The sequence below is a fragment of the Engystomops pustulosus genome, chromosome 3 (assembly GCF_040894005.1).
Source record: "Engystomops pustulosus chromosome 3, aEngPut4.maternal, whole genome shotgun sequence".
Lineage (NCBI taxonomy): Eukaryota > Metazoa > Chordata > Amphibia > Anura > Leptodactylidae > Engystomops > Engystomops pustulosus.
In genome coordinates, this window is record NC_092413.1 from 176,028,650 (window position 1) to 176,041,007 (window position 12,358).

Genomic DNA, 12,358 nt, shown 5'->3' on the forward strand with positions numbered 1-12,358 from the left:
TCCATAATACAGAGAGTACAGAGCTATAGAAATGCAGGGTTAAGATTAAACATTGCAGTAATACATTTTAAAGGACTTTATTACCTTCCATAAATTCACAAAATTGCAATAAATCAAGAAGCAGATGTAACAGTCTGAAGGTCTTAATGGTAGCTCTAATTGACTCTTTTGTCCTTCTCCAAATAGAATGCCTCGGAAATAGTATCTACAAAATCTACCCTATCAACATTTTGATCTACACAAGAATCCTTTATTTATCCTCTTGCCAACTAGAGTCTTCCAATTGCTCTGCTTTTAAATGCATAACCTTATTTTTGTTTATAATATACTTTTGGGTATTACAGAATATTGTGGTATATAAACAAACGCAATTCCAATTTGCAACATTACGTTTAACACTTCAAGCAGTTGTCTTAACTTTTAAATTATGCCCTATGGGATTACATGCTGCAGGTACGGTTCTAATGCAAGAGCCTCCATCAACCACAAGATTGGGAGCCCATCCCAGTCCAGGCATCTGCTCACCTCTTTATAAAAGCAGATCAGGTTAGTCTGACAACTTCTATCCTTAGTAAACCCATGCTGGCTGTCACTTATACCATGTTATGTCACATACTCCTGTATATAGTTTTTTATTAACCCTTCCAATATTTGCTCAAAATGGAAGTTAAGCTTACAGGCCTATAATTGACTGGTAAAGTTCTAGAGCCCTTTTTAAACATTGGCACTGCATTTTCATTGCGCCAGTCACTTGGCACCACACCAGACATTAGGGAATCTCTAATGATTTTAAACAGTGGCACAGCAACAACAGAACTGAGGACTCTGGGGTGTAACCCATCTGGTACAGGAGCCTTGTACACATTTATTTTATTGAGCGAAGATTGGATCATTTCTGCATTGATCCAGTATATTACAGGATGAATAACCGCACTGGCACTAACCACGCCAGATGTTCTTTCTTCCAATGTATAAATGGAGCTAAAAAAACATTTAGTATTTTTGCCTTTTCTTGGTCTCCAGTCACCAATGCCCCATTTTCAGTATATAGGGGTCCCACCTGCTCTTGGGATCTGTTATAGAACTTTCTTTATAGCTGGAAGTAGCCAAGTGTTGCACTTGTCTTTTTCCAATAGTACCATAGTGTATAAAGCAGCTTTAGAAATTCTTGACTTGCTGTTCTATTCATAGTGATAAAGGACCTATGACAGATGATAGTCCCAGTGGCTGGATACCCACAAATCTGCCAGTCATACCCGATTCTATTTCTAAAAATTTACATGGTGGCTGAGTGGGTAGCACTTCTGCCTTGCAATGCTGGTGTCCTGGGTTCGAGTCGCACCCAGGTCAACATCTACAAAGAGTTTCTAGGTTCTCTCTGTTGGGTACTCCGGTTTCCTCCCACACTACAAAACATACTGGTAGGTTGTTTAGATAGTCAGCCCCATGGGGACAGTGACCAATTTGGCAAGCTGTGTCCAGCACTGCATAATCTAAATGCGCTATTATTTTTACATGAAACTCTGTAGGTATCCTTTTTGTAGTAAGATCCTCCATAAAAATAGAGAAAGAAATCACTAATGTGAATACTCTCAATGTACAGTAAATGAAAAAAACAATGTAGAGCAGCACAGTGAACGTAGACTTTTGGGTGCAGGTCTTCGTAGGGGTTCTGACACAAACCTCACTGAACTTATAGCAAGCAATGAAGAAGCACTTCCTAGTATAGAAAAATTACTATTATTCTACCATCAAACAGCAACGTTTCACCTTTTCTATAAAGGCATTATCAAGCATGTCAGTATTCTCAGTGTACAATACTTTATTAATTACCCATACTGCATTGACAGTATCGCATTTCATATGACAGAGTTATGTCTCATTCTTAGGGACCATCCTCATCACAGCCATTGTAAGGTTAAATGCCCACTACAGTGTGACTGTTACGGGTGCTCCCACAACCCCTGTCTCGGATCGCGTTCCTCTGAGAGCCTTGGCTTAGTTTGCAGCGCTGGACTTATCCTTCCCGGCTCAGACTTCCCATTGGACTGTCGCTGAGGCTTCCCACTGGACTGTCGCGCTGGCTGTCGAAAATTTAAAGGGCCAGCGCACCAATCAGCGGTGCTGAACACCTCCACCTTATAATCTGGCACCTCCCTTCCTGCCCTGCCGGATCTTTGTGCCTACACCTTAGAGAAAGCTTCGCTACGACATTGTTTAGTATTCCTGCGTTCCTGTGTATTCCTGCTCCTGCGTGGTCCTGAGTCCAGTGTTCGTGTTTCTGTGTTCCTGTGGTCCTGCATTTCTCTGTTCCTGCGTTCCTGTGTTCCATGTCCCTGTGTTGCCGTTCCCATCTGCCTGGACCTCCCGTTGCTGAACCCGGATTGGACTTGACCTTGCATCTCTGCTGCCTGCCCTGACCCTGTGCCTGAACCTGACCATGAGACTGTCTTCTGCTAAGGTACCTCAGCTGTCACCGCGGTCTGGTCGCACCCGTGGAATGACCTGGTGGTACCCTGCTGCAGCAAGACCCTCCCGCTTTGACGCGGGCTCTGGTGGAGACCAGGTGTCACTTAGACTCCAAGGTGTTGGTTAATACTACCTCCCGTGGTAGTCCAGAGGATCCACACATAGTGAATCCTGACAGTGACGCTCTCATGCTCCAAAGGTCCCATAGTGCATTCTTTGCATCCCAAGTGTCGTTGGTGTATAAGGTTCACTCACAGAGCCATGACCACTGAACAGACTGTCTGAGATGGAATAACATGCAGAGATATGACCAATTCTGAGTTTTGTACCTTGAGCAATCTCAAGGCTCAAAAGCAGTGGAAACCATGACAGCATGCTTCAGCGCATAGAAGTATATGGTAAATGTGTGCTATCCATTGATAAAATGGATAGCACACTGTTAAAAACTATAGTTGTATGCAAGAGCACTTAAAGAAAATTTACCATTAAAATCCATCATATATTTATTATCCAAAGACTCCTCCAAATTATGCTAATGAGCCAAAAGGACTCTAGGGGTTTTTACCAGAGCCTCCCCATTCTGAAAATTCACAGGTTGTTGCAGTATGCATGGAGCAGTGTACATGGAGTGCTAAAACTTTCTCTACCTGTAACAGCCTGTGAAGCTGCAGCATGGAGGGTTTTATTAGCATAATTTTAAAGGTTGATTTTATAAGATAGAAGGTTATGCATAACAAATATAAAAAGATTACCATAGTCATGGTGCTGGATTTATGAGTAAGTGTCCATGATTGATTTTGATGTTAGATTTCCTTCAATTGTAATGTAGTGATAGAACACTACCATAGATGTATTTTACATGCGTTCTTTGGTAAATGTGCCAGGTCACAGAAGATGTGATATAAGGGCTTGGTAAATTTTAGAATAAGAAATGTACAAAAGTTTTAGTTCGGAAGGTTGTTTTCACCATTCTTAGTCTAACCGCAAAACTTTTAGAATTTTATAATTTTATTTAAATAATAATATCTTGCTGAGCACAAGTTTTGGAATAAAAGTAGTGAACAAGTGTCTTTACTATAATATATTGACCCATTCACCCTTAACTGTCCTTCTACTAAACAGTAACCACAAGGAAGAGTTACTATAAATATTCTGTTCTCACTGCAAGCAGAAAGTTAAGAAAATGACTTAGAGAGCAGAAGTGCAGTTAAGAAAATGAATTTCCGCCTTTATGACTTAAACAGAAATGCCTACTCTAATAAACGAAAGAAAATTTTGTACAAAATAGGTTAAGCCGTTCATCCCATACAACATTAGTTAATTTCATGCTAAATGACCTGACCTAGTTTTTCGAAAGAATATATTCAGTAAGTCGTCACATAGATATGATGATGACCACACATAATCCAGCATTGAGATGATTTCATTAAAATGAAGCCGAGTATCTAAAAAGATCATTATAAATAGCAATGTCCTCCCTTTCATGAGTGTGCTCGGGGGACCGGCAATGAGAACATAAAGGTTGAGGCATTGTGAATCCTTTCCCAAATTAAATAAGCCAAATAAACATGACATTACCAAGGCAACCAAGTGAACATGGCATTGCAGTACAGTTTTGATGTATTCATTATTTTTATGTAATATTATATACCATATATACTCTAGTATAAGCCTAGTTTTTCAGCACAAAAAATGTGCTGAAACCCCAAACTCAGCTTATACTCAAGTAAAAAAAATATAGGCTTTACTAGGTTTTTGTGGCTTATACTTGGGTCGGCTTATACTCAAGTATATATGGTATTATTACAATAAAATAGTATAATATAATATAATAATAATATAATATTATTATATATAAGTAGTGACTTATTTTCTATAGTAGGCATTATATTATGTTATTTATTATTTACATTAATTAATATTTGATGTATTTTGTTATATTTAGATTTAGGGATTTATATTGTAATAATAGACCTACACCACTAATAGTAAGGGAATAATGACTTGACTTCATTTCATAAACAGCATGACCACATTGCAGTAGAAAGAAGAAAACTGTGAAATATTGAATAAAGACTCCAATCTATTGAGCATACTTTCTTCATGGCTGATTATTGCAACAAAACATTCAGTGCGATAGATTAGAAAAAAATATAAAAGTCATCCTCACCCTGTACTTCCCAGTTCCAGTGCATCACCTCTGCTTTGGTCTTACACATTACCAACAGAATGCTGAAAATGCTCAAATTTAGTCTTTATGTTTGTATTACTGTAGTTTATCAAATGGACAGTTGTAAAATGATATTTGACCTTACATATTTTGATTTTGCAACCATTAATTCTGTTCTTATTTATCATTCCAGAAATGTAGCTGGACTGGAATCATTGTGAGAATCTTCTCACACTGCTATGTTCTGCTCTGCATTAAAACTTATCTTCAACAGCTCCCACCTGCTATAATAGCTAACTTGCTGCTCTTACTCATAGAAGAAGGGAGGAGCTGTGCTGTAGAATCTTGCAAATGAGTGCACTGATTGCAGCTACAATCCTGGAAAATAAATGCCTTTGGCACAAATCTCGATGGCTGGTACTTTACACCGCCTGCAGCTTTATATGCTCAAAACTTTTGACAGATCTCCTTTAATTAATGATATATTTGGAAATATCACATTGATATAACAACAAGTTACTGATCTAAGTACAGGACAGGAATTCTCCAAACATATTCTTTAACAAAAATTTAAAACAAGGGTTAAAATCACTTGCGAAGGAATGGTCAAGAGCTTGGTGATGGTAATGGCTCTCTCGCTAGGGAGGAAGGAGGGAGCAGCTGTACTTAATTAACAGACGAAAGAGCCTGTAGGGGCTTTGGTGATGCCCCCCAGAGCTCCTCAGGCTCATTTTCATAACATTAAAAGCCTTTCTATGTGGAAACAAGGCCACATACTAAAAGAAGAGGGAGCACATACCAGCATGAAAGTGTGCTTTGTTTACAATACCTGATTTTGGTGGTAGATTTTATTTCATTGTGTGAGTACAGGGTTGGCTCCAGGTTTCACAAGGACCCTGGTCGACAGAGCCCCATTGGGCCCCTTTGCAGAGAAAGCACATGGCAACATTAAAAATTCAGAAGCCTAAACAGACTCCTTTTCTGCAAAACATTCCATAGTTTATCATCCCAAACAGTCCCATTATGGTTATTTTATGTAAAGCCCCAATCACCCACTATGGATTTCTTATGTTCAGCCTTATTTGCCCCCCCCCCCAGCTGCTCTGGACCCCTGCACTTGCCCAGGTATGCCCAGCGCCGGCCCTGTGTGAGTATCTGTCTTTTTACTCCTGGATAGCACCACTGTGTACACCCAACTTTATATTGTATTGTATTCAACTCTTGTGAGCAGGAAACAGATTCCTATTGTTCACCTTATGACTAATTTATTCCCCCCTAAAAAACCTATTTTGTTTGTATATGTACCCCTGTAAATATGATGCTGCTATATAAAAATGTATTTTATTTAATATACCATACAGTCGGTAATATAGCAGCAGTAAATACACAAGCTGGATCAATTACTAACTACAACAAGCATAGCGATCAATAAGGATGACAGCTGTTTTTTTTTCTATAGAGTAATAACTAAGACCTCAAAGACTTTCAAAACAGAATCTCAGAAATAACAGATTCACGACCTCAGACTTCATCACATAGCATGTACAGCAGGTAAAGATGTAGTGAATATTGGATCAAACTGCGCCTAGCCTTTGACATTACAACATAGAGGTTCAAAATGAAGATTTCCGATTGAAACACAAGCCAATTGTGAAGAGATGACAATGTAGTTTGTGAGGAGAAGCGGAGAACCAGCAATAAGATAATTGGATGCTACCACAGAAATCACTAAATAGAGAAGAGGCGAAGTGATCAGGTGCCTTTAATGACATCAGTGGGGGGGGGGGCATATGATAAATAACAAAAACACTCATCCGCAGATACATGTGAAAACTTATTTATTATTTAGACTATAACATCTTATCTTATTTCTATGGGTCAGTACAATTACAGAAATCCCAAATTTCTATTTTTTATCTTAAGTTTCACTAATTTTGTAATATAAATCCCAATTTGGTAATCAATCTTTTTCAGTGCCATTTTCCGACACTTTTATTTTTTTGGTCTATAGAGCTTGTTGAGAGATGTTTTTTTGGGCCATGTTATTCGGGCCATTTTGGTGTGGATACATTTTTAAAATCACTTTTTAATGCATTTTAGGTGGGGCAAGATGGGTAAAAATCATAATTTTTGGTGGCTTTTTTACCTTTTTACGCAATTCATTGTGAATGAGTTCAATAATAATAATTTTTTATTTGGGTCATTACAGATGTAACCATATATGAGGGATTTGTATGGGGATTTTTAAATTTTTATGTTATATGTTACTTTTATATGTATGGGGGCTTTGGGGGCATTTTTATTGATTAATTAGTTTATTTTTCATTTTAAAACTTTTTTTTTTTTTACTTTATTATTTGTCCAACTATGAGACATAAACAAGCAATTGTCTTATTTCTTGTGCATTCCTTGTTCTTTATGATACTTTGAAATACTGATTACATAGGCTGAAACAGTGCCTGTAAGGTCCTGTCTATGAAATGATCTTACAGGCATTTACTATGGATAGTCCCAGGGCCTTAGATCAGACCCCGGGGATGCCATAGCAATGATCGGTTCCTTAGGCAACCCTGTGGGGGTTGACGATGGTGGTGGGACTTAAATGCTGGGGTCGCTGTTACTTCAAGAGGCCGCCTGTCACATACAGTTGGGATCCCACAGATTCTGCGCCCTTGTGATTATCAAGACATAACTGTACATCACGGCTACCGCACCCAAAGAAATACAGGGTGCATCAAGGTGGGGGGAGGTAATGACATAATTTTACACATAAGCAAGAATTCACCACATTCACACAGTAAATTAAGATTTTCCCTTTAATTTTACATTTTGGTGCTCATTTATCTTTTTGTATGGAATAGTGTATTTGTGTCCATTGGCCATGATTTTTTCTGCTGCATTTAGGATAACATCAGCTTACTCCATGAGTACTAGCTCATAAATTACAATCTTTTGATACTTGGGCTATAACAAAGCTGCTAATTTGGAGAGGTGGGTTCATAAAATCCATATAAAGATCTTAATAATAGGCAATATAAAAGATCTCTAAAAATATCTGCAAAAGTAACTTCATTTTAGTTTTATTAATTATGGTATATCATCCTCATAATACAAAGCACCTGAAGGTAAAATGTCTGCAGCACAGCTCGCAGATGGACACGACTGCCAGATATATTATGAACTAATGACCCAATCCACATATAAATCAAGAAAAAAAGTACATTATAATCTAAGAATGGGATGGAATAATTTAAGTCTAAGTGGCAGCTATAGTTAGACTTGGAAGTATAATGTGTATAGGCAAAAATGTGGACTGTGCAGTTTGCAGCTGCTTGAAAACGACTACTGAGTGCTTTGTTGGCTACCTACCGTTCCTGGAGTCCTGGCCAATAATTATCTCAACATCATTTGAAATGATCTATAACTAAATCAAATTGATGACATTTTGAAACACGCCAAATGCTTTGGCACACAACTCTGAATCCTCTAGACAGGGCGACTCCTGCAGATCTGCTTCTTGATGTGACATAATGTGATGTGACTGGTGTTGCATTTAGCTGTTCGGCTTCCTAGAATAAAGTCTGACAAAGCAAAGCCTCTACCCCAACTGAGACAGGCGAGTATGATCCAGTGCCATAAAGCAAGCTGGACGTTCATGCATTAAATATGTTTGTGTCACAGATATTCGAGTAATTGATGTCATGTTCCATCAGCAACAAAAGGTGCATCCAGCAGGTTATTGGAAATAGATGACAGTTAAACATGTGAGAAAATTGTTTTTGCGGTTGTTTTGCTGTTCCTTACGTTTGATCATTGGTTTTTTAAATTTAGCTTTCCATAAAAACTTATTTTAAAGTTAACCTAGCTAAAAAATATTGCGCGGAATTTACTACATTATTGGTGGATTAGATGAATAATTTGCCCCTGTTCTTTTGTTTTTTGGGTTTCAGATGTTTATTTTTACCCAAAAATGAAATAAAATGAAATTTATCAGCTGCTGGTATTTGCAAAGCAAACAATAAAAAATATCAAGCGAATTAAACCTGGAAATGTAAGGTCTGCGCAATTTGCATTCCAAAATGTATAAAACCTGTCATTTCGTATTTGAAAATATATTTATAGATTTTTTTTTTGTCTTATCCTATCTTCATTTTTCCCAAAACATAACCTTTCTATTTTCAACTTGTGATTAAAAGAAACTGTTAAATATCACAATTTCTGAACTATTGGGCTCCATTGCTACCTCATAACTTGTTATGAATTCCATCTTGCCAACAAGTTGGACAGAAGCTCACTGCGCTTTCAAATAACATAACATCCCAGAAGAATATTACAGAGATTAGCCCAGTAAAACTGTTATAATATCTATCTATCTATCTATCTATCTATCTATCTATCTATCTATATATATATATATATATATAGAAAAAAGAAAAATCCGGAGCAGCACTACTGGTTTAAATGGTAAGGTGGTGCAAAGCCGTACGTTCCGTGGCAAACGGTCTTTTGTAAATAAGTCCAAAAAATAGGCAGCACTCCAAGGTTGTAGTCAAAAACATGAGGGTGAAGCTTTATTCCATGGCAACGTTTCGGTGGTTTAATCCACATTTATCAAGCATAACAACAATCATTACATACCAGCTATTTAAAGGTGCATAGTGCTTCTCATTGGTCAGATGGTTGTAAAGTGCATACAGGTAAGCACGTACAGAAACAACATTAAACGTGAATATTCATGATGACATATTACAATTCATACATGTTATGTACATTGGCAGTGAAAATTACAGTGGCGATAAAGTGCAATAGTGTCAAGCATTAAAAACAGGAAGTCCCACCTATCGGGATATGACCAGCCCACGTCTCCTTCTCCATTCATAAAGTTGGTACACACCTGTGATTAAAGCACCTGTATAGGCGCGATGTTCAGAGGGAATAGCGGAAGTGTGTGGTGTAAGCATATCATCGGCTCCCCTGTAGTGTCACAGTGGGAGCTACTTGCGGTGAAGATCAGGCGCGCGTGTGCCACAATCAGGTGCGCATGTGCCACAATGGCAAGAGGCGATACGCAGAATGGATCTGCCAGTAAGCCGACACTTCGCAGAAATGCAACATAAGGAATCGCAATTGAGGTTTACTCTCATTGATCACATCCCACCTCTCAGACGAGGGGGCAACTGGGAATTATTACTCCGTAGATGTGAATTAAGATGGATCCATCGCCTTAATACACTTCACCCAATGGCTTGAATATAGAGTTTAACCTCTCAAGTATCATGTAATTATGTGTCATTGAGAATTGTGTGACCATGTAATCTTGATTTCCGGAATAGGTTATCTTCTGTATATGCATCCCTATGTGATATTTCCCTTGTACCAGTATTCTTCTGATTTTGTCTTTTTTCCTTTCTTTAGACAATAAGAATTGTAAACCCCCAACGGATGGACCAATTTCGCTTACATGTCTCCCTTTTCAACACACCTACATCGCAACTGTTCAATTTTCCATCACTAGGCACTTATACCCTGAAAAAAGGACCACAGCGACAGGTATTTGGAGGTGGGGTTATAGCCCCCGTTGACAGCCAACAGGGCTTGGGCTAAGGAGTTGCATCGCCCCTAAGGCGGAGTGACAGATTTGCATCTGACACCCGACCCCTGGACGACCCTCCGCGAGAAGCAAACTCACAGATATACTGTGAGTACACGCTAGACGCACCCATTGATGCCCTGATTGTCGACTTCTGTATTTTTATACTTACCTTCATTTATCCTACAGCCGGTCTGTTCTGGGAACGTGCCCTCATCCAAGATGGCAACCGCTTCGCCTCTTGCCATTGTGGCGCATGCGCGCCTGATTGTGGCGCATGCACGCCTGATCTTCACCGCAAGTAGCTCCCACTGTGACACTACAGGGGAGCCGATGATATGCTTACACCACACACTTCCGCTATTCCCTCTGAACATCGCGCCTATACAGGTGCTTTAATCACAGGTGTGTACCAACTTTATGAATGGAGAAGGAGACGTGGGCTGGTCATATCCCGATAGGTGGGACTTCCTGTTTTTAATGCTTGACACTATTGCACTTAATCGCCACTGTATTATGAATTTTCACTGCCAATGTACATAACATGTATGAATTGTAATATGTCATCATGAATATTCACGTTTAATGTTGTTTCTGTACGTGCTTACCTGTATTTTTATTAAAGCTCAACTGTACAGTTACTTGTCAACATTTTTTAGAGTAAATAGAGAGATGTTTTGACAACAATTCCAATAATAATTATATTATGCTTCTGGCTTTTTCCTATCCTGAGATATAATCTCTTATATCTATTAGCCCTATCCGTAAAATTATCTCAGCTTTTCCTGAAATGGCAGGACTTCCTAGAACCAGAGAGTCCAGGGAACTTAAGGTATTCCCTTGAACGTGCACAGGCAGCGCAGCCAATAAGGAAACAGAATGTATATTACTGCTTGTACAGAGATCTAGTGCAGAGCAAGGCAGGGAAGAAACAGAGCTCACTCACATCATTGCAGACCTTTGGCTAGTTAATTTGCTGAGAAATCTGGAGAAATTTGATCCCATGCTACCATAAACCCATCCCACAAGTTGGATTGGCTTGATGGCCACTTTTTGCATACCATTTAGTCAAGCTGCTCCCACAACAGCTGAATGTGGTTGAGAATTGGTGACTTGACTGGCCACTCCATTACAGATAGAATAAAATCTGCCTACTTCTTCGCTAAATATTTATTGCATAATTTGGAGGCGTGCTTTGGGTCATTTTGGGTATGGCATGGCAAAATGGAATGATAGCCTTTCTTATGCAAAATCTCTTTAGCTTTTAACAAACCTTTCACTTTACCGGCATAATAACAGCCCCAGACCATCAATTTACCTCCATCATGCTTAACAGATGGCGTCAGGCCACTCCCAGCATTTTTTCATTTGCATCTTACAAATGTTCTTCTGTGTGATCTAAAAACCATAAACTTAGTTTTGTCTGTTCATAACATGTTTTCCAATTTTCCTCTGTCCATTGTCTATGTTTCTTTTGCCCATATTAATCTTTCCTTTTAATTAGCCAGTTTCAGATATGGCTTTTTCTTTGCCAATCTCCCTGAACGTCAGCATCCTGGAGTCGCCTCTTCACTGTAGAGGTTGACACTGATGTTTGGCTGATGCTGTTTAATGAAGATGCCTGTTGAGGACCTGTGAGGCATTGGTTTCTCAAACTAGAGACTATACTGTACTTGTCTTGTTACTTAGCTGTGTAGCAGGCCCTCCCACTTCTCTTTTTACTCTGGTTAGAGCATGTTTGTGTAGGGAGTAGTACACACCGTTGTAGGAAATTTTTAGCTTCTTGGCAGTTTGTTGCATGTAATGGCCTTCATTTCTAAAAACAAGAAGCTGAAAGTTTTACATAAAACATTTTTTTCTGGCCATTGTGAGAGTTTCATAGAACAAACAAATGTGATGCTCCAGATTCTCAACTAGCTCAAAGGAAGGTCAGTTTGATTGCTTCCCTAATTAGCCAAACTGTTTTCAGCTGTGCTAGCATACTTGAACAAGGGTTTTAAATGGTTTTCTAAGCATCCATTAGCCTCTTACACAATTAACACAATGTACCATGATCCCACTGGAGTGGTGGTTGTTGGAAATGGGCCTATATACGCCTAGAAATTGCATTAAAAACAAGATGTTTGAAG